Source organism: Acromyrmex echinatior, chromosome 19, assembly GCF_024713525.1.
Source record: "Acromyrmex echinatior isolate Ae372 chromosome 19, ASM2471352v2, whole genome shotgun sequence".
NCBI classification, from domain to species: domain Eukaryota; kingdom Metazoa; phylum Arthropoda; class Insecta; order Hymenoptera; family Formicidae; genus Acromyrmex; species Acromyrmex echinatior.
Window position 1 is genome coordinate 3,305,250 of NC_141870.1, and position 27,006 is coordinate 3,332,255.

Consider the following 27,006-nt stretch of genomic DNA (forward strand, 5'->3'; position numbering starts at 1 on the left):
TACTCGAAAATACAATGCACACTAAATTTCGTTTAAAATCACAAATCTTGGATTGTGAAGACACATGAATTCCGTCATTTGTATCTAATGTGGTCAACAAAAATGAGAGAAAAAGAGAGAGAATGTGTACGTGTGCGTGTGAAGAGTGTGAAAAGCTCATCTCTCTCTTTTTCTAGGATATTGTGGTTGGTCGAATAGAAAGAAGTAGAGATTGGCTGTTTTTGCGTTCTATTTTTTTCATTTTTGTTGACTAATTTTACACGGATGGCGCAGTCCATGTCTTTTGATGTACGTATGATTTCGAATTTACAGCTGTAACTGAAACTTTATCATGAATATTTTTGCGCATCGAGAATATTATATTTCGCGAAGCTTTCTAAAGCTGCATACATACGATTGCGTAACAGCATACTGATTGCTTTCAGTAGAATATTGCAGCGGCCACACGTGATTGGAATCTATTTGAATGTACCAAAACATGATTTGTTACATTATAACAATTACAATATTTTCACATACATCATACATCTTCGCGGCAATAAATTAGTTTACAATAAATTAGATTTATATGAGAACATAAAATATATGTATTTGTTCTATATAAATTTGTCTGACGAAATGTTCCTTTTTGTTTGTTTTAGGTGAGTTGGTTCTCGAAACTATCACAATCGCCAAGGATTTATAATTCGTCGTATAATCGAATCTATAATTCCTCTCTCTAGCGTAAGTACAATAAATCGATTGATATAATATTCATTGTTTGATAAATTATTATCGTATGTGCTATAATTACTATCGTGTGTGGTAGCTTTCATTTCAATCTATCGATAACTACATCTCATTTTGTTTGTATCCGTAATCGCGCATTATTATTAAACAGTTATCGCATCATAAAAATCTCTAGATGAAATATCTATGAGAAGAGAAGATTTAAGGAGAGCATTTAAGATTAGCGCGTTAAATAAACCATATTAACTATCTAGTACTTGTCACATAGTCTAATTTTACACCGTAAAGATCATCAATTTGCAAAAGGAATTGTAAACCTTTCCAGTCTTCAGTGAACTTCCTTGTTCACGTATTTAATACCGTTCGATCGATTGCGAGGTCTTTTATTTAAAATGTTCCGCTACCCTATCTCTTTATTTTTCCGATAATTCCTCATTAATTCCGCTGAGGTTATTCATCTTTTAGTCTTCATTTATGCGAAAAGTTTGCACTACCTCTGAATATCATTATCTACGTAGCACCCTTTTCTCTCGGTTCCTCGGGCGATTTGATTCCATTGTTCAATAAGAACCGGTTCCAAAGGAAACTTCCTTATATCGTAGTTTAACAAATTGTTCAGATAAGAGTGTATATTATATATATATATATACATATATATCCATTTCATAAGATTTCTTGCAAAATTAATGAAGATTTAAGTTTACGCAATCACGTGGCATATTTTGTTGTTGTGAAACCATTTACTAACGGAATACTGCCTGCTGTAATGTGACAATATACGTGTAAATTAATCGATCGGAGATACTAATACCTGCAAATTTGCATAATCCAACACCCAAATAACCAAGTAACCTAATATGCTGATAAGCGTAAGCGGCAACCCCAAAATTCTATGCCCTATAGTTATAACGTGGAATGCTTAAACACGTATTCGAATATATTAATCAAATATTTAACGCAAAAATATGTATTTTATTATTTTATATTATAATTCAATATAAAAATATATACAAATTCAGTTATTCGATTCAGATATTCAGATATTCGATTTAAAAAAAATTTAAATATGAATTTTATACTACTATGCATTAACTTATTATATTTGTGTTATTTAAATAATTCTAAAATATTTACAAATATCAATCTCATATAAAAATTCTTTGATTCTTGGTGTTAACATTAATATTGCGTAATAAAAATAAGTACAATTTTTTCAATATAATCTCATAGGTATACTTGATCACCGCGTTAATAAAATCCAAAATAGTTTCCATTATCGATGCAAAAGGAGGCGTGAAATACTTTATTATATCACATGACATGTTATTGTACGGCTAGTGTATCGAACGATATATCGGTGCTTCTTCAGCGTTCGTTCTCATCTTTAGCGTGAACAAAATCTACCACCCCCTGATTATCCGTGAAAATCTTCCACTCTCCCTCGCCGCTCGTTTCGCACCTACCCCTTTTCACCTTTACTCACGTCGGATTATCGATTGCCTCGGGCATCGTTTCGTACATGTGCAACGCACGCCGACACAAGCGCGTTCAAGGTAATAGCTGTGATTACGGAGGGATGATCCCATCAGGGCTTACGAGACTTTTAACGAAACTTTTCGACCATACGAATTCCGGTACGCCCGGAGGCGAGCATACACGCTGGTAGAAACGTTATTTCGGGCTCGTGACGTGACGCGACAATAAAATTGCAATTTGGTAATGAAATCGTGAATGTAATAAACACTTTATAGATAATGGTTCGCAGTGTATGTATACCAGCGAATGGTAAAAATAAATATAACTTTTAATAAATTTTATCAATTCACTTTTCCATTTCGTGCGCTTTACCAATTCCTGCCATTGAAATTTGTGTTTAACGTTGCGGTGGCGTTAGGATTGTATTCTCATTTATGCAAATATACATTCGAAAAAAGGTTATAATACAATCAAAATATTTTAACAAAATTTTTTTTTTTTTTGAAAAATGATGAAGTATAATTATATAATCAAATTAATGCGATGAATTTTTCACTTTGTGTTATCAAGTTATTTTTATGCTTTTTAAAATTTTATATTAAATTGTTGCCTGGTATTGTTTATTTGTGTTTTTTAGTTTTACAAGCGTTTTAGAAAATTTAGTAGCACTGATCACTAGCGACCATCAAAGCATCACTGAAAAGTTGTCGATCACGAATAACCGTCAATGTATTAAACGAGACAAATGACTAAGAAGCGTTTGACTAAAAGCGCCAAACAGGTGTGAAATCTGGCGCGAGTACAAGCAATTGCACGACTGACGCGGAGGTGTTGTAAAGCGCATACCGCGATCCATCACTCATTAAGCGCAGCTGCGCTCACCGATTTCCATTGTCGTTGCACCTGCTCGTGCATGTTTCACGAATATGTCGACGCGTGTTTTTCACCGTGTTGTTGAAACTATCGCGGAAAAGTCCGGAAAATTCTGTATGGACATTGGGAAAGTCGATTTCCGTGACGAAAAGAAATCAAGTTGAAAAAAATGAGAAGGATTGTATTGTGATTAATGAGTAATATAATTGCAGATAAATATTATATATTAATTGTGCACAATATTACATAATATTTTAATATATATAATATTATAATATTTATAATATTTTTAAGTGATAGAGAATGTGCCGATTATAAGAATATTGTGTTATTCATAAATAAGTAAACATAATCAGTTGCATAATATAATCACTGTATAATTATTTTGATTTGTTGTATAAATTAGAGGTTTTATTACACCAGTAGTTCAGCACACACAATTATTAAAATTAATCTTAATTAATCTTTTATAATCAAGTCATAAGTATTCAAAACAAGAGTAGCAAAACAATTTTATATAACATGATATGTGTTAAAATGTTAAGTATTCTTAAGTACTTAAGTATATTGTATTTATCTGCGAGTCGATCCTTCGAAAGCAGCTGTTTGACTTGAAAGTTCGTTACAGTTATTATATATCCTGATCCTGATGGACGAACGTGGAATCGACATTACTGCGAACACGCGAGGCAGTCGATGCGATAGGCAGGTAGATAAAAAGGTAGTAAAATAATACAGACGGGATAGGCAGATTGGATTGATTGATAGCATTTATTATAGCGTGACTAATGGTTATATTTCGCTAAGTATGGTAAACCCAGGAGAACGACACGCGCATCGTTGAAACACGCCGCAGTCTATCTATTCTAAATATAGTCATGTAATTTGCATATTACACATTTCAAAATTTCGACGCAAATTGATATTTATCGAAATATCGATTTGAAGCGAATAGCGATTTAATTAACGATAATTTCGCGGAAATCAAATTTTCGCTTCGCAGGGGTTACTCCCTTGATAAATCGACTCCCCCAACGCCTTATCCCCAAGACAATGCGGCTTTCAACTTTGACTTAAGTATTGATCACGCGAAGGAGCTCTCGGGATGATAAATCGTTCGACGACTAAAAAATTAATCTCAGGGTGGAAAACGGTGTATAACATTCCGCGCCATTGTCTCCTCATCCTTGTGCTTCTTTCTTCCTTGTTCTGAACGACAATTCATCGAGGCATTTGCACCTTTGGCACGAAGGATAGTGGCGACCGAGGTGATTAATGAGCGACCGGAGTTTTGATTATGGCGAACCGGAGGGTGGTCCGTCATGCAATTAGAAGATGAATCATTCCTAAGCTCAAATCATAGTAATCCGATGAGACAGGCGAGCAGAGAATGGAAGGCTCTCGCGAGAGGAAACGATGCGATGAGAGGCCATTTATTTATAACGTTGATAATAGATATTCAGTGTCGAACATTAATGTATCTCGTTAAATTAACGCATAATATTAATTCAATTACTGTAATACTGATTATAATATATAATTGTACAAAAATCAATATTCCTGATTCATATATCAATTAATAATAATATCATGTTTACCAAAACTTTTTCCGTACAATTTCGCGTAAATTAAAGGTCAACGTTTTAAATTATTAATGATAGTCGATAAAATAATTTAATATTACAATGATCCTTTAATTCTTTTAATTTTGACATTTGATATTTAATATCATCATAATAATATTGAAAATAAAATATTGCGATATAATATCTTTATTATCTGAACATTTATTACACTATGAAAATATGTGTTTAATATTTTACTTTATATATTAATGAGATATTGAATACTTTTGAAAATTTATTTTTCTGCCATGAGCTATTATTAGTTATAGATTTTTATCTGAATTAAACTAAAGATATTTTACGCTGCAACATTACTGACGGCGTCTATCTTTATTAAAGGTTGTCATTCTGAAAGCTTTCAAAAATATAAGATATCTGCAAATTGTACTAAGATATTTCATGCGCGCCTTCGTTTGAGCGAAAACTTAAGGAATCTCTTCGCGGTAATCTTATGTTAACGTTAATTGTGATACATAAGGCCATCAAGCCGGAGCATTGTCGTTGGTTAATTAAGAGATGACTTCAACGCGCGAAGTCGTTCGCGACGTCTGCCAGCAGCAGGATTAATTAAGCCGAATTGCCTCGCGCGGAGTTAAGCTCCGAGATCTCATAACTGAATTCAATCCGCTTCTTCATATTTCTTTCTCAGTATCGTTTGTCTAATCTGAAGGGAATATTAAAAAGATGTCTAATTCTGTTAAGTATGATGACTCGATATATTTAAGCACTCTGTTTCGCGTGAGTTGATTATCACGAGATAGATAATCCTATGAAGAGGAATAACATTTTCTAAATATGAATTAAATACATTACCAAGATATATTCACTGATTATACGCAATGAGCGACAATTGTATATGATTATCGTGTTCATAGATAATTCCATAGCAATTCTTTTACATTAAAACTAAAACGATTCGATTATTGCATCGAATATATAACTGTGTTGCGTTTTTATGTTGCATGTAAATTATATACCATACCATAATGACATAATGAAACGTTAGTTGTTTTAAACAGTACGAAGGCGGCGCGATGTGATCCCCGCGAGTCGGTTTTCAACAATTCGGCTGGCAACGTTTTAGCTGTCGTTCAGCTCGGAATCAAAACGCATATTCGCGTTCTTGACAATTGCGTCAATCTCGTAAATTCATCGTCGCCATCAATTTGTCCGCGTCGGCCACTCCGCTAGAGTGGCCATAGTTTCTCTTTTCTCTCTCTCTCTCTCTCTCTCTCTCTCGCTCTCGCTCTCTCTCTCTCTCTCGCTCTCGCTCTCTCTCTCTCTCTTTCTCTATATGTGAGGAATCAGCAGACCGTTCAATCGCGACCAGCTGGATGGACACAAGCCAAGCACTGTGCTTGGTCCCGACGTGATTCTCGTGAGAAGAGAGCGTCGGCAAAATGTAGAAAGAAGGAAAAAGCCAAGACGTGCACGAGAACATGCGAGAAGCCCTGCCATTGGCCGGTGCGCGATGTCTCCCCTTTACACACAATGGCGCCGATTGTTTATCTCAAGATCGCCGCATTCATGAAAGCTTCATCGTCGTGCTTCAGCCACAACTTGCGCGTATAAGCGCCATCGCGCTTCGACATCAACTGCCGTCATTGTTCCAACGTCGTCGCTTGCCCGTCATCATCATCATCTCAAGAGATAGAGGAAGATTCGAGGAAGAGGCGAGAGGTCTAAGATCGAGCACTGTCTGTGCGCAAATTCAATAAAGAGATTCTGCGATGGGAATGTTAGTAGTAGAAAAAGAATGAAAGAGTTTTTTCTTGAGTGTATTTCTATGAACGTATAGGATAGGAATATTCGATGAAAAGAACTTTATTAGGGTGAAATGTTCATTAATTTTTAATTTTTAATTAATAATTAGATAGGATTATTAAAATCAATTTGTCACTAGAAATTCAAGGAATCTGATGGTATCATACACATAGTACTGACAAGACATCTAAGGATATAATAGAGGTACCTCTATGTTGTGGAGTTCTATGGAGAGCTACCTGTTTCAGAAACCACATTGTACTAATCTTTAACAGCATCCTCCTGAGGGTACCCTCATGCCTAAATATCAGAAGTCATCTCGGTATATACTCGGTATATACCGTCATACCCACGTTCGAATACATATTTTCACATTGCGGTTCTCGCGTTTGGTCCGTCACGATCTCTTCGCTCCTGATTCCCGACTCGTTTGGAGCTTTTTGTCAGTCCGCGCGCCGGAAGCTCGCTCGCTCGCTCGCTCGCTCGCTCGCTTGCCACCATGATGCAGCGTGCCCAGAGCCTGGTCCGTCCATAGGGATTTTGCACCGCGCCCGGTCTCGTCGCATAAAGGGTTGCCCACGGATGATGTAGTGCCGTGTTTATTGCGTCCTATTTGCTTCTCCGCCATCAGCGTTGCCGCAATAGCGCGGAGCTCTCTTCTCTCTCCCTCTTCTTCCCCTTTCACCCCTCCTCTCTCTTTCACTCCCTTCGTTGTATGTGCTCCAGCGCGCTCGCGTTCGCGCAATGGCCGACGGCGCGTGTGTATGCGTCTGTGTGCTGAGCTGGCTCAACTCTCGCTCCGCAGGAACTAATTACAACGAACCCCGGCTTGTTGGCCGAGAGAGTGCAATGTTTTCGTTCTTGTGCCCAGTGGTGTACCGTCCGTTTTACCGCGGCCACCCTTTCCCTCCTTCCCCCTTCCCCTTCCATTTCACTCTCTCGGTACCCCCCTTCTCGTCTCACCACTCTCAAACCCGATCTCCTACTGCGTCCCCTGACACCCTCCGCACCCCCAAATCCCAACGACGATACCTCGACGCGACTGTCCTCCACGCCTCCTCTCCCACGGGATTTGCTTACAATGCGGAATCCGCCCGGGGGAGGAAAAAAATTTCAGCTTTTTGAAACCAGGACAAAAGAAGCGGCTAGAAAATCTGGGAGAAATGCGTGGCGCCGTATTGCGTGCGCGGCTAAGCGTTATATAGCGCGGGATGATCTATGGTGAGTGGTTATGTAGAGGAACGTGTATTATGAGTAACTCCGGAATATTGTTCCGCGAGATTCGTTGTCGATCTGTAACAATTGTGCACGGGTAAGTCATTAAGAATCGGAATTGTTGAATAAAAGTTCTTCATGAAGATTCAAACGGACTATTATGGTAGATCAATAGATGGATATCGAGAAATAATGGGACTTTTATATTATCTCTTATTATAATCTTTACCTTAATGTACATATATTTATAATTCTGTATGACTGATATTATCATATTTTCGGGATTTACAAAGAGATACATTTTATTTGTAAGAGATCGAAGTAAAATTAACTGGAAGCGGTACAGAATTTATATATTTATTGATTTCTCTGCTCGCTGCTTGCAGTATGCATATTTACGCATTCAGGAAAGTTATGTCCGATCGATATAAAGTCACGTGGAAACACCGGATGTTGCACTTTTTTTTTCAGAGGCCATCAGATCAGATTTATACGTAACAGGTACCATAAACTGTAGAGCTCTCTCGAGCGTCAACAAAATAAAATATGAACATTCGTCTCCCAAAAACTCGTAAATTTCTTGACTATGCAAAATAGCAAACTGGGATATCGATTTCTCTCTAACGTTTAGACGGAAACTTTGGAACTTTTACATTTTTATAACGTCAATTGTTATTGGAATGTTATCTATTACATGGATTATCTTTTTTCTATTTCGACATTTCGACAAAATGTATTTTGACAAAATGTATCCTCAGTTAAAGTGACCATTTGTTCGAAGACGGTCTCATTTCGCTCTCGTTATCGATTTGAACAGCAACAATCACTAATTACGTTGCCAACAATATACGGGCGATGCCTGTCCCACGGATAAAACACAATAGTTCGGAAAAAAAGGGGCGGAAGAAGGGTTGAACCGTGCGCTCGTTTGTCGCGCGCCGATACGATAAAAACAGCATTGATATGCGCTGCGCAGCCTGCGTCGTTTTATTTGTATGGTGCATATTTTCGGGGGAGTCGGAAACACGCTTAGGGAAGGGAAAAAACGAATGAGTTGACGGAGGTCGGGGAGACAGCCAAAGAGCGCCGATGAACAGGAAGGGGTAGAGGCGATAACGGAAAAAGGAGAAAACAAGAGTTTCGATGATTGATAGATGCCAGCCGATTGAAAACTGCGTCGATGTCTGCTTGTGCGAATGAATTTCACGTACGGATTCGCACGACGGAAGTCCACGTCGTAGATCTTGTTGGTCGTGGCCATTTCATCATCGCTTTCGAAGTAACGTCGCGTCGATACCGATAACATAAGATACGCTCGCGTTTCCGGTGTTCTTAACCACTGATTTCCTTTGCGGTATACATATATCAAGCCTAAAAAAAAAAATCTGAATTCTAGTAGAGACCTCTAATTAGAACACTAGAATATAGGTATTCGCATCCACCATTTTTAGTCCTGTCCCCACTTTTTGTTCTCTTTTCAACTTTCTTTCTTTTCTCTTCGATCTTCTCAGCTCAGCCATGGAGTAGAAAGAGAACAAAGGATTGAGGAAAGGAGCAACTCTTGAGGAGAGTAAGGAAAGAACTAAAAATGGCGGATGCGAATACTTGTGTTATAGTGCCTTACTCTAATCAGAGTCTGGCCACCTGAAGTGACTGCCATTTTTCATCGAAATTGTGCAAAAGAGAAAAATGTGTTATCTCACTTTATCTCACTCTACAGTGACGCTGTAAGTTGCTCTATAGAGTGGATATAAAGAGAGTGGCGCCAATGCATGTGTCTAATACTGAGTAACTCCGCCATTAAGTGTCCTTACTGTTAGTTAGAAAGAAGACAACGTTCAAGAGAAAAGAGGTTAAGACGAGGAATTGCATCATATAGATACCCCAGATATAGGACACAAAATGGCGAGTTCCGGCTAATTGGCGTCACTCTCTTTATATCCACTCTGCAGCTCTATAGAGACGCTCTATAAGCGTTATAGTTTTTGACGAACGAACATTCTGGTGACTAGTTGGCAATTAAAATTTGAAAAACGTAAAAATTTAATAGTATCTAATCATAACTATTACATCAAGTCCATGGCCATGCATCATGCACTTAAGTAAAAGCATAATGTATTTTCATTATGCATTTAAATAGAATAGTTGAAAAATGTCGGACCAATCGGGGAGAAGATGGCCAGACTCTAATTAGAGGATTTCTAAATTTTAACCGTCTATACCAAAATTGTATAGATACGAATTATCGAAAATACATTCGTCGGTAAATACAATAACTATGAAAAGTGCGAGTACGTGCAACTGTGCGTAGATTAAAAAGCAAACGTCATATCCAAACCCCGGTCTGTAAATTTGAACAAACGACAAATATATAGTATTTAAAAAAATATACAAATGCCATATAAACGTGCCGATATGGACTCGAGAGTAGTACTTATTACGAATATTCATGCCCGTGTAGTGAAATAACTATATTTCGATATCGATATCTAACAAATAAACGGATTGTCCAGCAATTTTCCCTGCAGGTAGTAACATCGACGCGCTTTTATTTGTGACGACATCGTTTCGGCTACATCCATCGGTTGGCCTAAATGGGCAACCGATTATAGAAATCTGGCACGGCCGCACAACCGTGCTGATCCGAATTGAAAACGTACATGTTATATGGCGCAGACTACCAGGAATGCAACATTGCAGCGTAATATCCGCGGAAAAAAGTATTCGTTTCGTTCGATTCGCGCGGATGCACCGTCATCAAAGTGCCAATAACTGACCTCATTGCTTCCGTTCGTAACGCACAATAACCTTGTGATATAAATAAACGTGCGACACAGGAAACGAAGAGATACTCGTACTTATAGTGTTTCCGCAATTTTATGTCAATGATTTACGTCATAGTTTAATTGTCAATCGGACAACTCGAATCTCACGATAATCATGAATCTCAATAATTATATCAGTAAGTAACATAGATGTGCAAATTTCAATTTTTACATTTAACAGAAATGAATTATAGATATATATACAATTGGAAAAAAGTTATCATATTGTCCTTTCGTTTATTCTATTACTTCATGCGAAGATCGAATAAACAATGCAAACGTTTGTTTATCTCGGTAACGTTTTTCTTTCCAAAAATATATAGTTTCGATGTATGTGGTATTTACGTGGTAAACAGAAAGTCGTTGCTACGTGATTTATTTCAAGTAATTCTAACAAACGTGCAATGGTTCCGATTAAACTAAGAATGGACGACCACGTACATATCTATACATGGAGGATTTCAATTAAAAGTATAATTCGTATAAACATTTTATAATTTGACATTTTGATAGACGTTTCAAATTACTATATTCCTTCGCACTTAATATTACATATTGTTTTCCATATAGCCAGGTAATGTGACATATAAAGTTTATCTAAAAATACATCAAATACTAAATATAATTTTATTTATAACCTATAAATAGATTTATAATAGCCTTTTGTAATTATTGATCGTCCATAGATAACTTGGGAATAATTTTAAACTTATCCTAGGTATTATTAAATGCGGATCGTGAAATTTTTATAAAACAAAAACATTCAAAAAAAATTATTAAAGGTTATTTTCTACGTAATACTTTTATTATTAAACGACAACAATGAATAACGTGACGACAAAATCTTTTGATATTCCGATATCCACGATGTAACGCATCCGCAAGTTTTTTATGTTTGTTTATAAAAAATGGCTATTCTCTGAGGAACAAATGTTGTGCTTCCGTGCGGTAATATTTGACACGGTTCGTGGTTCGCCACAGAACTGATTTGTCCAAAACGCGGGGAAATCGAATCACAGAGATAAATACGTATCGTCGGATTGCACAGATCGGTTCGAAGAGTTAGATACATGGAGATGGCCCTACAAAATATCCAAATCCGTGTATGCAAAATTGCGTGGAGTTAAAATAATGTCAGCTGCATCTGAAAACATCGTGCATGATTTCATTTTACAATACTAATCGAAATTCGCTAAATTTCAACCTCAATCCGAATCTGGGTTATATGTTTCCCTTACCCCGCCACTCAGGCAGAGAGGGTGGGTGTTAATAAAATGATACAGGCAAATAATAGCAAACGCGACCGTGCAGAAAAAATACACGCGATCATCTCCTACCGAAACGCGTGGATATCGCGTCGATGTAATTTCATCCATTGCATGGGATACACCACCCTGCCTCCCTCCTTTTTTCTGAAACGTTACAAAAATGTGGTCGGAGTGTGCGATAGACGGCAGGGGTAGGAAACGGGGTGAGGGGGAGCGATTAATGCGAGCAACGCGAGAGCGCACGAACGGCCGCAGGGCAGTTCGAGATTTCAGAACGCTCGCATATACACATATATGCACCGAGCAGCGCGAGTGCAGGGCTCTGACTGCTATATGAGCACCGCGGGTATTGTTATCGCTACGCCAGCTGCCAACCCCGCTTCTACCTTCACGTGTGTGCACGTATGTGCACGTATGTGCACGTGTGTACCTGCAATCTGGAGCTGCACTCATCTACACGCTCACGAATGAGCGAACGAGTTAGTAAACGAGCGAGCGAGCAAACTTCTCACATGAGATACTCGCGGGACGTCGATATCAGTATCGTCGACGTATTTCTACAACCTCAGGCAATATGGTGACCGATAGACGTAACCCAGTAGCACCGATTGTAAGGATCAGGTATTCCAGTTGAGTATCGAGAATTATAAGTTACGGACAGGATTAAATATTTCAAATTGGAAATATTTAATCGTTTTGTAAAAAAAAGATAGCTATTTTTCGCTACTGTATTTTGACATGTAGTTAGTTCATTTTATAAAAAAAAGTAAATGTAGAAACGTAACTGGTACTTGCTTTTTACTCTTCAATTGCAAACGGTTCATTCAACTCATTCACTCAGACACGCTTTTTCGCTTCCACTGTGAAATGTCGTTTGTTTCTCTAACAAGAGAAAATTCGAAGAGGAGAATTCGAAGTTTCCTTTCCTAGGAAGAGCGCCTCTTTGCGTATGCGTCAGTGAATACCCCGGGGACTGACCCTTCGGACCCTTAGAAACCTAAAATCCCGAATCAGCCATTCGACCGTTCGTGAAGCCAATCAAGCTTACAGAACTTCTTCCACAGATTCCGGCTTTGTTCCCTAATTACGTGTCTCGTCGAAAAACTTGCGTCGCTCGTTTGCAGCTTTGTTAATACTTATGGTTTCAGATTTAATCAAATTCAAGCAATGTATAAAGACAATAATAAGAATAAAAAAAGTATTAGCTGTTTAAAAACAATCAAGACATTCGCATAAGATCAAAAAATGAAGAGCGTAAAACGTAATTCTATGAACTTAGATATTTTAATGTAGAACCCATTTAATTTATTCAATTTTAGCAACCTATTCAATTTGATAAATTCGATAGAATATGAATGTAAGACATCCGTTAGGTTTTTATATAAACGCGAATAATTCTTATCATTTCTTCCTCATTAAATATAAAAATTTATACGTATATATGTATATATTTTCTTTTAAGTTACACCTTGATGTTTTCTATTTGTATCTTATTTTTTGCTTTTATCGTCTCTGCTAAACTTTTCTCAGGTTAAATAAGGGAGAGATCCCGTTCAGAGCTCGATATAGCTGGAACTGACGCTACGAAGGGGTTTCGTGGATTCTCGCTTTTTCCTTTTACCGCCGTCAGTTTCCTCGATATCGCGTTACGCGTTCAGGGATGAGGTGGAGTATCTTCCCCTAGAAGCCACCCCTCTGCCCGGGTGAAGCCGAGAGATAATTCTCCGCTGCAGCGTCATTAACTTCTTCTTATTGCGCGAGCTACACACCCCCAAAACGCATCCATTCTGGGTGTAGAGGGGTCGGTGGTTCGTTTTATCGAGCGACCCTCCTATGCCATTTGTAGCTCATCGATCAACGACGAGCTGGCGAAAAGAATACCCTGCATCCACACCTCCGCGAGCACGGATTTCCTCCGTAATCGAGTTTGTTTCTCGATTATCGATGATCGCACCTCCTGGGAAACACCATCTTCTCGCTTCGACTCTACGTCAGTGGAAAATACTGGCGTAAGGTACTTTACGTTTGAACAATTCGTAGGTTTATTACTTATAAGTTGAAACTATATATAAAAATGTAGAATTTCGATAAAAGTTTACTGAGGAAAAATTTGTTTATAGCAGTGAGTAGAAATGTTATCCTAATAATATAGATATACTGTAATTTAATTTATTTATGTTTGAAGTTTGAAAATTTTAAAATATTGAAGGAAGTAAACGTTTTAAAAAAGTAATGCTTATTTACTGGATCTATTTAAGAACTTCTTTTCTTTACCATTTAAAAAAGAGTATGTTTATTTATTATATATAACTTCAATCTTTTCAAGTTTCATATTTTTAAGGGAGAAAAAAATGAAATTAAATTATTTTTCCATTTTTGCTTTTTGGGGAAAATTAATTAAATCATAATTAATCAATACGTTTGTAATGTTCACATTTAAAACGAAATTTGAAAGCTCGAGAGGCACGAGCAAGGCATGAAGTTTAGCCGGATCAGCTGAAGCATAACAATTGCGGAACTCATTGTGAACAATAATGATAAGGTCATGGGAACTCTACGGTATTATACTCAACTATAATCCCACCCTTACTAAATTCCTAAGCCGACAATATACAATCTAATTTCACACGTCGCCCTCAAACTGTATAGTACGGGCAGTCGGACGTTCGCGGATGGAGATCGACGACGTGGTGTGACGTGCGCGAGAAATTCGCGGGACTAATCAAGAAAGCGAGGAAACCCATTGTCGATCTCTCCTTCGTTCCTGCGCTGGGACTTTATGAAGCGCGCGTGCCTCTCGCTGCGCATAGCCGATCGATCCGTCACGGCGTCAGCCTGCAATACCATAAAATATATATCCGGTAATGATATTCATATATCGCTAACCACAAAAGCCCGATGAATGCCAATATATGAAAATGCATACTCCGGGAAAGAAAAAGGGAGCGAGGGTTTGAGTCACCGTCTGTTCCCGCGAGTAAAAGCTCAGCGTAATCCCCTCCTTTTTTTCATACGTCTTCTCTGCACGATGATCAGCGTCTAGGGACACATGAGGACATATAGGGGCTCCCCTTTCCTCTCTGACCGCGTCCTAATGAAATATCTCGTATGCGAAATTGACAGCAATGAAATGGAGCGACGACGATGCTGCAGCCTTCAGATTTTCCTTCCCTCTAGAGGCCCGGGAAAACCGCAAAGGCTCGCCTGCTTTTGTCGTCGAAATCCTCCGATAATCTGCCTCGAAGTATCAGCATCGTATTATGCGACGGAATATTTTTCGCACGTTTACCAAAATGAAAATAAAAAAGTTACGACGCAAAAAGGCTTAATATATAGTTGCGATGTAGAAAAATTATTTTTAAAGACATTTTCTCAACATGTTTAGAACATATTTCGAATTCCAGAATATATTATTATTTTAATACAATTTCACACACGCGGCACGTGGCATGATATATGCAACTCATCAGAATTCGACGCAATTTACGCGTAGCGGATTAAGAAATATCGGTGCGATTAAATGGAAATTAATTTTCGTTCGACGCCATCGAATTATCGGATCGCTATAAAATACATAATCGCATCGGGGAGGTATTTCGCTATCGGGGGTTATGTTTTATTATTTTGCGTGTGCCGGTTGTTACATTCATGCCGTCGACGATGGCTGGCTGCGTCGCTGCGCGCGCGGGCATGGAAAAATCTTTAGGCGCACGTTTCCAGCTTCAGGCTCGGGAGGAACGAACGAGAATATTTCTGCCGCGGAATGGCGCTCGTAAAAATATGAGGAACCCATCGTAAAACGTAATCGCCGATTAGCCGGGGAAGTCCCGACGGCAATCCTACAGGAGCTCAGGGCCGGTTAAAGCAGTCGCGAACCGACGCGGCGCCGCGCGACGGAAAGTTTTCCGCTCGCTCTCATACATACGCGGTGCGAATGGAGCGAGGAATGGACGATAAAGACCGGATCGTAAAAGTAACGGCGAACAGGTCTCACGCTAAGGAAAAGCGCAAGAGTTTGCCGTCGGCGACACGCATACTCGAAGGAAACATTTGTAGTCAGAAGGAATCCTCGATAATCATAAACCGCGTCCTCGGTGCCGCCTTTCATTAAGGCGGAGACGTGATAACGAATGTTAATGAGTCACTAAACACGCTGACCTCTTAAATGTCACGGCTAAATATGTGCGAACTTACGACAACTTCCGAACATAGCTTGTGAAAAATGCATAGCCGAAATTAAGATGTCAATCTTATCACGCTCTCTATTTACATAAACGTACTGTATTTACCTAAATACAATATTATTTCACATAGTTTTTCTCTTAATGTTATGATGTGGAATTCATTAAATAATGAATTTTCCTCTTTTTTAAGTTCTAATTAGAATGCTAATTACATAAAATTCAAATTAAAATAAAAAATTAAGGAAACGAGAAAAATATATTAATCTTTATTCTATGTAATTAAATTTCAACAGTTAACATTGAAAGAGAAAAGTTTTTTGTCAATGAAAACTGAATTGACAAAATTTTAGAAATAAATTAATTAATTTTATCAAATAAATTAATGGATTAGTAAAATCGCTGCGATAATAAATAAAAAATATTAAATTATTCTAGATCTTTAAAAGTATGTAATTTCAATTATAGAAATGTTTGTCAAAAGTTTTAATCATTGAAGAAAAAAATATTTAATCTGTTAAAATACACAATAATATTTTATAACGTAATACGCACAGTATATTTGATAAGCTGAAAACATATATTCGATAGTAAATCAATTTAGGCTCTGATGAATAATATCATACGATACATGCTGATCATATATAATATATATATATATATATATATATATATATGCTTAGATGATTTCTGTGATTTCTGTCCTACAAATTCAAGTCTTCATGTTATGGCATCCATCGCTAATTGCGCGGAAGCCATCGATCCTCGATGTGCCGGTTAATGATTAATGAAGCCATGTCCGGCAGAGGGCAAGGGTTGAGCAAGATCGCGTTCTACGGCCCTGTTAACACTGACCGACCCATCCTGGCCTCGATCGGGGTAGTTCGCGCAAACGGTAGCAATAAACGCCACTGGACTGGTCGAGTTTACATCGATAGAGACGCAAGCCGACTGTAAAAGTGGATACGTTGCGCGAGCGTATTTATAGTTAGAGGTTTCTTGGCCATTCGTGCGTACAGCTTCGAAGAAGGGAGTCTGAAGAAACTAGATCCGAAGAGAAATGATGGCGCAGTCATTCTCAAAGGGCGTGTCCCGACGGAATTTCGGTAAACGAGTAACTCAAAATTATGAATATTACATTTATATGGAATTTTATTTAACGCAAATTTAATGAGATTTTAATAAATTTAGTCTGATAATATGATGTAGAAATAAGTGAATTCTTTCCTTTTTTTTTTACGAAATAAAAAGGAAAAATCAAATCTGAAATAATATAAAAAAAACTCCAAGTTTCAAATTTAATTTATTTGATACTATTATTAAATAAATCTATTTTAATACGACAAGTAACATGGTTGTCAGGTTAAGAAGGTTTTGAGAATCACTGTGGCGGAGGAGATGAGACTTCGGAAAGTATAGTGATAGCAGACGCCGATCGGGGATAACGAAACGAATGATGAGAGGGGTTGGAGAAAGTACAAGTAATAAATTTCGCACGAGGGAAGAAAGGGGAGGTCAGGTACAGTTAACCCGCGGTCGTAAATGCCTCCATGTAATTATTATGCCCAACGTAACCAAGGTCAGCCACCTCCGATAATATGTCGGCGAGCGCTGGTTTACCAAAATGCGTCGGTGCAGTCGAGTTTTGACGCTGTCGGCATCTAATTATCTGGCTTGCAATTACCTGTACCCTGTCATAAAAGTCGAGACGATTCGCTGCTTTTTAGAAGGCGTTCGGTGACTTATCGTTTGCTGCTTAAAAGTGCGCCGCAATAACGAACTAACGAGCTGTCGGTTTTCTATCAGTTATCGGATTGGTACGCGTTCATGAAATTTTACTCACAGAACCAGCTGTCCGTAAGAATCGAGCAAGGTGTATAATTGCGAGTATTGCAAATAGATTTATTTAACGAGCGAGTGCGAGCGGAGTTGATTTGAAAAACGAGTACTTTAACTGCACTGTAAAATTGAAAACTTGAATAAGAGAGTTTTAGAAACAATGGACGTAATGTTGAGTCATAAATTAATCTTTATATTTATTTTTATACTAATTTTTTTTTGCATTGAATTTTTTACGTTATCTATTTAATTTCGTGAAATTGTTTGTTACGCAGCACATCTACATTCCAATATGATTCTGCCGCTGCTCGCACTCTATTTATGATGAAATGATAGGAGTCGATCGTATAATTGTACATTCGGATACAGTAATTACCACGTATGGCTACGTTTTGTTTCACGATTATCTATTAATGCCCTAAATAGCTGATATTTGTGCACAAGCATTACACTCAAAATTAATTATCACTGAACGCATAAATGAGTAATAATATCTCGTCGAATTACATTTGCATGAACTCCTAGTTTGACAAATAATACTTACATAATACTGACAATGAATTGCAAAAAATATCGCGATAAACAATACACGACAACTAAAAAATTGATACTTTATCTTTTATTCAACTAGTCAATTTCATTCTCCAGTCAATATATGATATTAACGGCGTATAGATTATATCGGTTCTACTTCTGTGCAGATTCAATTTCCTCGATGAGTCGTATAATGAGTTGACCTCCCGATCTAACAACTACTGCTGCCGTCATGCTCAATTAGATGTCAACGACTTCTTAGGATCGCGATTAATTTCAATAGTTGCTCATTGGAACAACTATTTATTGAACGTAACGCTCGGCGTTCTCTTAAAATGTATTACGCGCATAAATATTGCATCTAAATTAATCGGTTCAATACATATAAATAGTTTCGTAATTCTATTAAATATATTTAATCACAATAATTTGATATAGCTGTTATCTTAAAAATTCTATGATTCTTACACACAAAATCTAAAAAGATATTAAAAATAAAACGAAATAAAGTTAATTTTTTTAATCTTAGAGTTTCACTTTTTAAAGATTCAAAATCTTTGAAATGCTTGTAATGTGTGTATATATATATATATATATATATATATATTAATTTTAGAAATTGTAGTATATAGTATAATACGAGATGTATTTATTAAAAATTTTCCAAATCTTACAAATTCTGTTATTCTTATACATATCAAATCTAGGAAGCTATTAAAATGTAACAAAATAAAGCTAATTTCTTAAATGATTCAGAATCTTTGAACACTTGTAACGTATTAATTTAAGAACTTGTATATATTATGCATGTGTTTATATAAATCAATATAGAGTTTATGATTTTGTTGTACAATATTTCGCTCTAAGATTAGTTTAGATGTTCATTGTTAGTTAATTCGTTGTATGAGACGAACGATAATGTAAATGGAGTACGCCCAATGCGACGAAGAAGCGAGTTCTAAGGAGACGCTAAACCGGAAGACGGCGAGTAAGGGCGGAAGGGGAAGCTTAAAGACCGAAAGGCCCCATTGACGGACGAGTTCCTCCCGCTCGCCCATTGAAACACGTAACAGTGCGCCGTCACGCCGTTAATCCGCCGTCTGCTCCGTAATGCCCTAATAACATTCGTAGCGACAATGGAATTGCTAAAAGTAATGCGCCCCCGAAGACTTACCCCCGTCATTCTATCCGCGTGCTGCGACCATTTTTAAACGCGCCAATAATGGTGGCTCAGATTTACGCCGAGAGGATACAAAACGTGGACTTAACGACAGAATGCCCGGCAAATCGCTCACAAAGCGCATTAAACGTCTCTGCGTTTGGGAAATTGGGAACAAATGACGCTCGAGTGTCCCTTCAAGAAAAAGACGGTCATAACGAGATGGTCGCCATGGAGGGATCGATACCCGTCGATAATCCGCTTGGATTCGTATTCGGGATCGGAATACCTACTTAGAGAAATGCTTAGGAGACAGATCGCCGTTTTTCAAGAGCGCTTAAACGCAGCCGTTCAAAAAGATTCATCGGGGACACAGTTTATACTGAGCTAACGCGGATATAAATGGAGAGAAAGAAAAGAGATTGATTGTGTCCTGTTTAAAAGTTTTCTCAACCGAATAGTGTAAGAAGCATGATGAGAAATACATGAATTTATAATTATGTGAAAATAATAAAAGATCTATTTTTATCATCTGAGATATAATATTTATAAAAGATATTTAAATTTTTAAATATAATAAATATATAATGGCACAACTCGGTACACTCATCGACGATATTTGCTGCATCTTTTGAACGTTAATATTTGAGATGAAAATTTCAAACGGTAATTCAGTGAAACATGCTTTCACATATTTATACGAATATCATCAAACATTTTAAATTTCTCTTCATACACATGCATACATTTTTTCATCCGCGTCCTTATTCATCTCACACATTCCCATTTCTTTATCCGTACTGAAATAACGCTACACACTTATTTGAGAGTAAGAGCAAGACAAAGTGAATAACCATCGGATGACGAAAATTTCATGCATGTATGAGCATGCGACGTGTCTCCGACATTTAATCCCCAGCGACCTAGAAAACGACGTCTACGTCATTTAAAGAGTAACACAGAAACAGAGAGAGAGAGAGAGAGATACGCGAGCCCTTGATAGTTTTAGCCGGCGTACCCTACCTCACGTCAACTTCCGCGTGCCACGTGCAGCGTGCGCGTGTACGTGTACGCGTGCACCACCCCTCTGTAGAATGTCGCCAGTGGACAAGTCTGAACCACGTTCCCTCTCCGTGCATTCTGCACCCTATGCTCCGTCGGGAATGACGAGGGCCGTCACTCGTTCCGTTTGTGGTAGCGCGTTCGTGAATGGACTTTGACGGCGGCACACATAGATGCGATATGCATGCAGAAACGTGTACGCGCGGGTGCAACGGCGGCTGTATACGCAGCTGGACTCGCTAATGACCAGACGCATCCAGGAATCAAATTTAGATGACGGGCCCGGGTGGTACTCGCAGCCACACGCCGCGGCGCCGCGCCACAACTGCACCCCGACCGACCGACCGACGTAGCTACGCGCGACGTAGCGAGGTCACATTTCTATGCGAGCCGTGACGTCCATTCATGCTGCCAATTATTATCGAAAACGACGTAACTGTACGCGCCCAGGAAATTGGCCTTCTCGACTCGATTTATATAGTATATTCCGCTCGCAAGGCACTCTCCGGGGGGTAGTTTTTGCCGAGTTTCTCGCTCACCCGCCTCACGACCCCCGTTGCGCGATCTCTTTCTGAAGGAGAACTCACTTCACGCTGACTGTATCGAGGTATTATTAAGACGAAGATCTGTGCCTTTCGTAACTTGTCCGTCTGGAGGAAATAATTAGGCGTTATTTTACGCTTTGAACGAAACGATCATGTTTCGACTTCCGCGGATACACTCGCGTTATTATTGGTACACGTGTTTAAAACGTGTTTAAAAGGAAAAAAAATTATTGAATGACTCTCTTTGAATATTATGATCATTATTATTAAACATATCTCTCTGTTAACTTTTCAAGTGGCTTTTCTTGACAATTATAAATTCTCCAAATATGTATGGCAATTTTGTTAGAGATGTATACTCTGGAGAAGAAAGTTTACTCTAAAGCTTATACTTTTGTAGCTTTTCTTCCTAGCTTTTTCTGGTTTCTAAATTTTTTTGAAGAATTTACGGCGAGTTTCTGCCAAGCGAAAATTTAAACGTAAATGAGATCGAGATGGGCGATACATGCAAAAATATTACCATGCGTGAAAGCAGACTGGTTCAAGGATTCATGGATTTCCACTAGGGGTGAATGAGAAATGAAAGTTACACGTTGTCCCGAAATGAGCGATTTCAAAATCAATTTTCTCGATACCAGCCCCGCTGACAGGTTTCGTTCTTGAGGGTGAAACTGACGCTTTTCGTAGAGAAGGGTAATTCGGGCATATACGAAGTTCCTATGAATAATGGAGGGTGTTTCTCAAAATCCGGAACGCACGTCGGACGTTTATTGGTAGCAGCATTGTGCAGTGCAATCGCAGGCTCATACGAAAGATCGCTAACGTGAGAAAATTGACATTTTTGTCGCGAATTTGATTATAAAGTATTATAATACTTTCAAATTATAATACTTTCTCGTTTACAACGAATCCGTATTAATCCATGCATCAATCAAAAGCGGCCAACAAATTGTGTTAAATCATACAACACTGATGATATCATCTACCTCCAAAGCCATTGTCAATAGGTGCAATGGTGGATTATTAATGCAATTATCGCGATTGCGTTAAATAGACTATGATAATATAATGAATAAAAAATGCAACAATGAATGATGTATAGATATTTAGATTATTGCCCCATAGTAAACTAATATTGAAAACAGTGAAAACATGAACAACTGCGAACGTACATTAATCTGATTCGATCCATTCTGATCCTATTGGCTACGAAATACTTAAATCTCATTCAGACGTTGGCGTATCGAGACGGTTGGAGCAATCGGCTTCTGTCGTCGTAAATCTCATCAGCGATGAACGAACGTTCATTTAAGTATAGTAATACGAGAGCGAGGTATCCAAAGATTACCAAGGCGCTACCAATGGAGGTCAAAGGGGCACGGCGATCGTCTGAAAGGAACCACGGGAAGTATTTCGTTCCGAACCGACAGCGAAGAATTTCGGGCTCTTTGTGATTGGCAATAGACCGAGGAAATTGGTTTGAAATTCGCGGGGCTATGGAATGTATTGGCAATCAGATTTCCTGCCCCCCAGCCACCTCCGACGTTGCCCTCCGTCCTCCTCCCACGCTCGCTCTCTTCCTTCCGCCAGACCGGCAATGAAGGGTGCGCCAGGGAGAGAGAGAGCTTCCCTGGTATTCTCAGAATGTGGCGTAGGCCAGGGATGCCGGAGCGGCGGTGGTGATAGTGGTGGTAGTGGGGTGGTAGTTGCTGTATTTTCCACCACCCCTATCTTTCCATCTCCTCGCGATTCACAGAAATTCCACGATCACGACGACTCTCGCGTCAGCGAGAGCAACCAACGTCCAAGTGATGGAACGTCGAATTGGGTCGAAATGTCTGAATAGGAGAGCCATATGTGGAGATCGCAATGTCGAGTGAGATTGGGACATTATCTTCGAAAAGTTTATGTCTGAATGCGTTCTGAAGGAGCTGGGTTGATGCCATCGTAAAGAAAGAATAACGCGCTTCCATTTGTAACCGTTCGTCGAGAAATAGAATACAGAAATAGAATACAGGTCTCCTATCATGATATAATCAGCAGGATGACATGCGTCAAGAGGATGGAAGACTAATTTGTCAGCAAGAATATCTTGACAATGTCAAACAGAAGATACGCGAAATATATCGGAAAAATTTGCCGGTTATACGATAGTAAGAAGAACCGCACGGAAAGTTTCCATGAATAAGTGAAAAGCAAAGCAGATCGCAATCTGAAGAAGTGATGGATGCCGGAATCATAGGAAAATCTAATACTAACGCGTAAATGGATTTTTATCCTTTCGTCGTAAAATATTTAGGTGCAAAGTGATTGCTTTCAAAATTTAGACTACTTTGTGTTATTTTCACTAACAATAAAATTTACATAGTATACTTAAACAGAAATATCAATATTTTATTTATTAAATTATGAAATTTTAATTTTATTATTATTTTTTTTCTTATTATGTAGATTCTATCGAAAGAAATATATAAAAATTCCTTGCGTTAAAAGCAATCATTTTATGTAAGTTTTTTACTTCATGCTTGAAACGTATGGTAACAGTTTATCGATAAAATGACAACTTGCATATTACAAATATTGGATTTTCTTATAAAGTTTACAGAGATTACAAGCCTGAATTTTTCACAATATCATGCCTTTTAGATAAGCACTTTTGAATGGATATAGTACGATATGACTGCGTCCATTTAAACATATGTCCATTTGAACATGTGTTCTCGATTAAACCGGTAAACTCGTGCGATTGAGTTTTCGATTGACTTTATATAGCGCGTCCAAACAATCAATTACCTCAGACAGAAATCTCGGTTCGGAAATAACATTTCAATGTATTGCTTTTTCAATTTATGATAGCGATCCGTAGCTAAAACTGTCCGTGGTACGAAATGGTTTGAAAGAATAAAAAGCAATAAAGCGAATTTCCAACTAACCAGCGCGAATAACCCCGGCTGGTTTTAATCAGTTTTCTACATTTGCCCTAGTTACAAAATAATATGAGAGAGATATTTTTGTTACTGCAAACATAATTTCTATGAAAATTCTTTAATTAATTTGTTACAGATACGAAAATAACTAGAGCAAAAAAATCGAAGTAACATTAAAAACTTAAGTTTTAGAAGAGATAGAAAGGATACAAATATAAATTTAATTGTTTTTAAGCTTCCAAAAGAATTCACATGTATTTAATAGATTACTAAATGAATTAAATGAACGTAATAAAATATCATCTAATTTATCTTTCATTTCACATATTCACATACACATGCCATATAAATAAACTATAAAAATTAATAAACCATATAAATAAATTTCTTGCTCGTATCATCAACAATTTATCTTTAACTGTCATATAATAAGAATAGTTAGAACGATAAAAAATAATTTAAATTAAATAAACGAATTAATTATTTCTTTTATATTCATAACACTGAATTCTCACGTGATAATGAGACGTCAAATTTGATAAATGTTTATTTTATTAATTTCTTTTTAAAGAAATAGTGTGTGAAATACGGATAATCGCGTAAAACGCAACTCATGAAATTCAATGGATTCCTTGGTTCATTTCCATGGTTCAAGAATCCGGCCAGCAATAATTCCTCGCTCACTGGCCCGCTATTAAGGCTATCTGGAAATCACAGAGAACTACCCGATTATTGTGTCTCGCGGGCCAATTTCAGTAGAATGGGCCAGCGAGAATAATTAACAAAGCATTTAATTATCGCTCGACTGATATCGTACGGATTTCGCAAAGACAATTTCTCGCCGAGTTATAATGAAATATAGCTTAATAAACGAATTCTGGGGATATTCGTGTTTTCCTTCCCATACATTTACCATGTCATATTTCTCTGTAATAACTAGAATACGAATCCTATTATCGTTAATCTCTTATTTGAGTTGACGAGAAATCATTGTTTTAATTCGTAACATTTATACGTTGTTATAATTAATTCTATACATGATTAATTTCAAATCAATTCTAAAATTCGTTAACTGACATTAAAAAGACTATAACCATGAAATGCCGTTTATAGTTATCCATGATTTTATCCTTTCATCGAGTCATTAGTATCACAAAATTTTTTTAAAGCGCTACATTGACTCACGTAAAATGTTAAATTAATTTTAATAATACGTCGTAATAGGTTCTTTATTAAATTACAGTAATTATGATTTAAGTAACTTAAATGCAATAAAAATTACAATAAATTATAGCTGACCGCCGATCAAAAATGCGGAAATTGAGATGACGGATATTGGCAACCTGCGCCATTTCCGTTTTTGCGTGCCAATAATCCGAAACTTTGCACTGCGTCGGGTCAATCACCTGTCAAAGAAGTATGCGAACATATCGCAGCTTTTTTCATCCGTGCTGCGACATGCTTCACATCTCTGCTTTCGCATCGATGTCGAAGCGTCGCGCCGTATCGCGTCGCGTTTCGTCTCGTCTCGTCGCGTCGCGTCGCGTCGCGTCGCGTCGCGTCGAGTCGCGTCGCTCGCGAAATCCGAATGGTACAGGTTGACGGATATGGGGGAGGGCATAGAGGTACGCGGGGTTTGAAGTCGGCGATTCAGGACGGATAGCCAAGGCAAAGTTTCCCGGTCCATTGTTCCAGCATTAGTTAGTTTCATTAATGTAATTCCCGTGTACGAGATGAGAGGGCTCTCGTATTTACTTGGTTTCCTTTTTAGCAATCTATTGTCGGCCTTTGTGTCGGCATACGGCGCCACCGGTGCTCGTATTGTCCCGGGTATTGTCAACGACTGCCTCCAATGGAAATCCACGCCCAAACCCCGATCTCTCTAGTACCATCGTCATCGGCCAACGCGCGTACCCGATAGAGTAAATTGATGGTGAACGAGATGGGGGTGGCGGAAGACTGCAACAGTCAGTCTCTTTCATCATTCGGCGAAATCCATGAATTCGTATCTGAAAGCCGATGTGCATGTATTGTAACGTGTTGAAAAAATCTTCTGAACGCATACGAACGCAATTTGGCGAATTCGGAAAATTGTATTGAAATACCGTATTCAAAGTTTATGCATGGCTTTCATGCTGCAACGTGTAATATTTATTATTTGTTTAATATTTAATTGCACGATAACTGTCATTTTCTGATTAAATATTGAATTTTCGTTTACATTTTATCATCTAGTTTATCATCAATCAGCATTATTTTGCCGAAGAAAGACTATCGAATCCCGCATCTATTACATGAAATTTGTATGACGTTCTTAATCAATTATTTCTTTCCATCAAACGCCATATTTAATCTCTGACTATTTGTTTCTGACATTTTCGAGTGCATAATAAACACTTTACATTAACATCAACTTACACACGTAATTATAATTTATATTAAGCTATTTCATCATGATTAATTAAAAGATGTGGATCGTATGATATTTAAACAATTTCGATAGTACTCGAGACATCAAAGGGACTCTTTCAACTAATTAACTGGGCTTTACTTCGCACATTTAATTAAATCGCTGTACAGTTCAATTCAACATCTGAGTAAATATTCAAATTAGACTATCAAAATTTAGTTTAACTACGTATGCATATTCTGTTACATAAAAAAAAATATTATTCTTTTATATCGATCGTCTAAAACGTGTTTATTGAGAACCACTTTGGCATTTTTGACTTTAATTGACATAACATATTCCGAATACTCTCTATGTTGGAATATAATCTCATCCAGCTTCATGACTTCCGTCGGATCCTTTTTCTTCTATCTCCCGTTGACGTCTGACGAAATTAAGAATGTCGTCCGTCTGTCACCCCACCGAAATGGCAAGACTACGATGAGCCTCGTACAATTCTCCGCGAGTTTTTGCCACGTTTGCGGAAACACATCGGGCCGGAACCGTCGCCGGGACGCAAGAAACGTCCTTATCC

At 37.9% G+C, this 27,006-nt stretch overlaps 1 protein-coding gene across 14 annotated transcripts in view; it reads left to right on the top strand.

The window, feature by feature from the left end:
* The window catches only part of Ten-m (teneurin transmembrane protein Ten-m), a 569,521-nt gene that overhangs the window by 447,023 nt on the left and 95,492 nt on the right, over positions 1-27,006 (top strand). The window contains exon 2 of one of the 14 annotated variants that reach the window (XM_087416188.1): positions 642-723. The exons of the other annotated variants lie outside the window; for them this stretch is intronic. The gene's annotated coding sequence lies outside the window, so the exon portion shown is untranslated. The remainder of the gene's footprint in view (positions 1-641; positions 724-27,006) is intronic. 14 annotated transcript variants of the gene reach the window in all.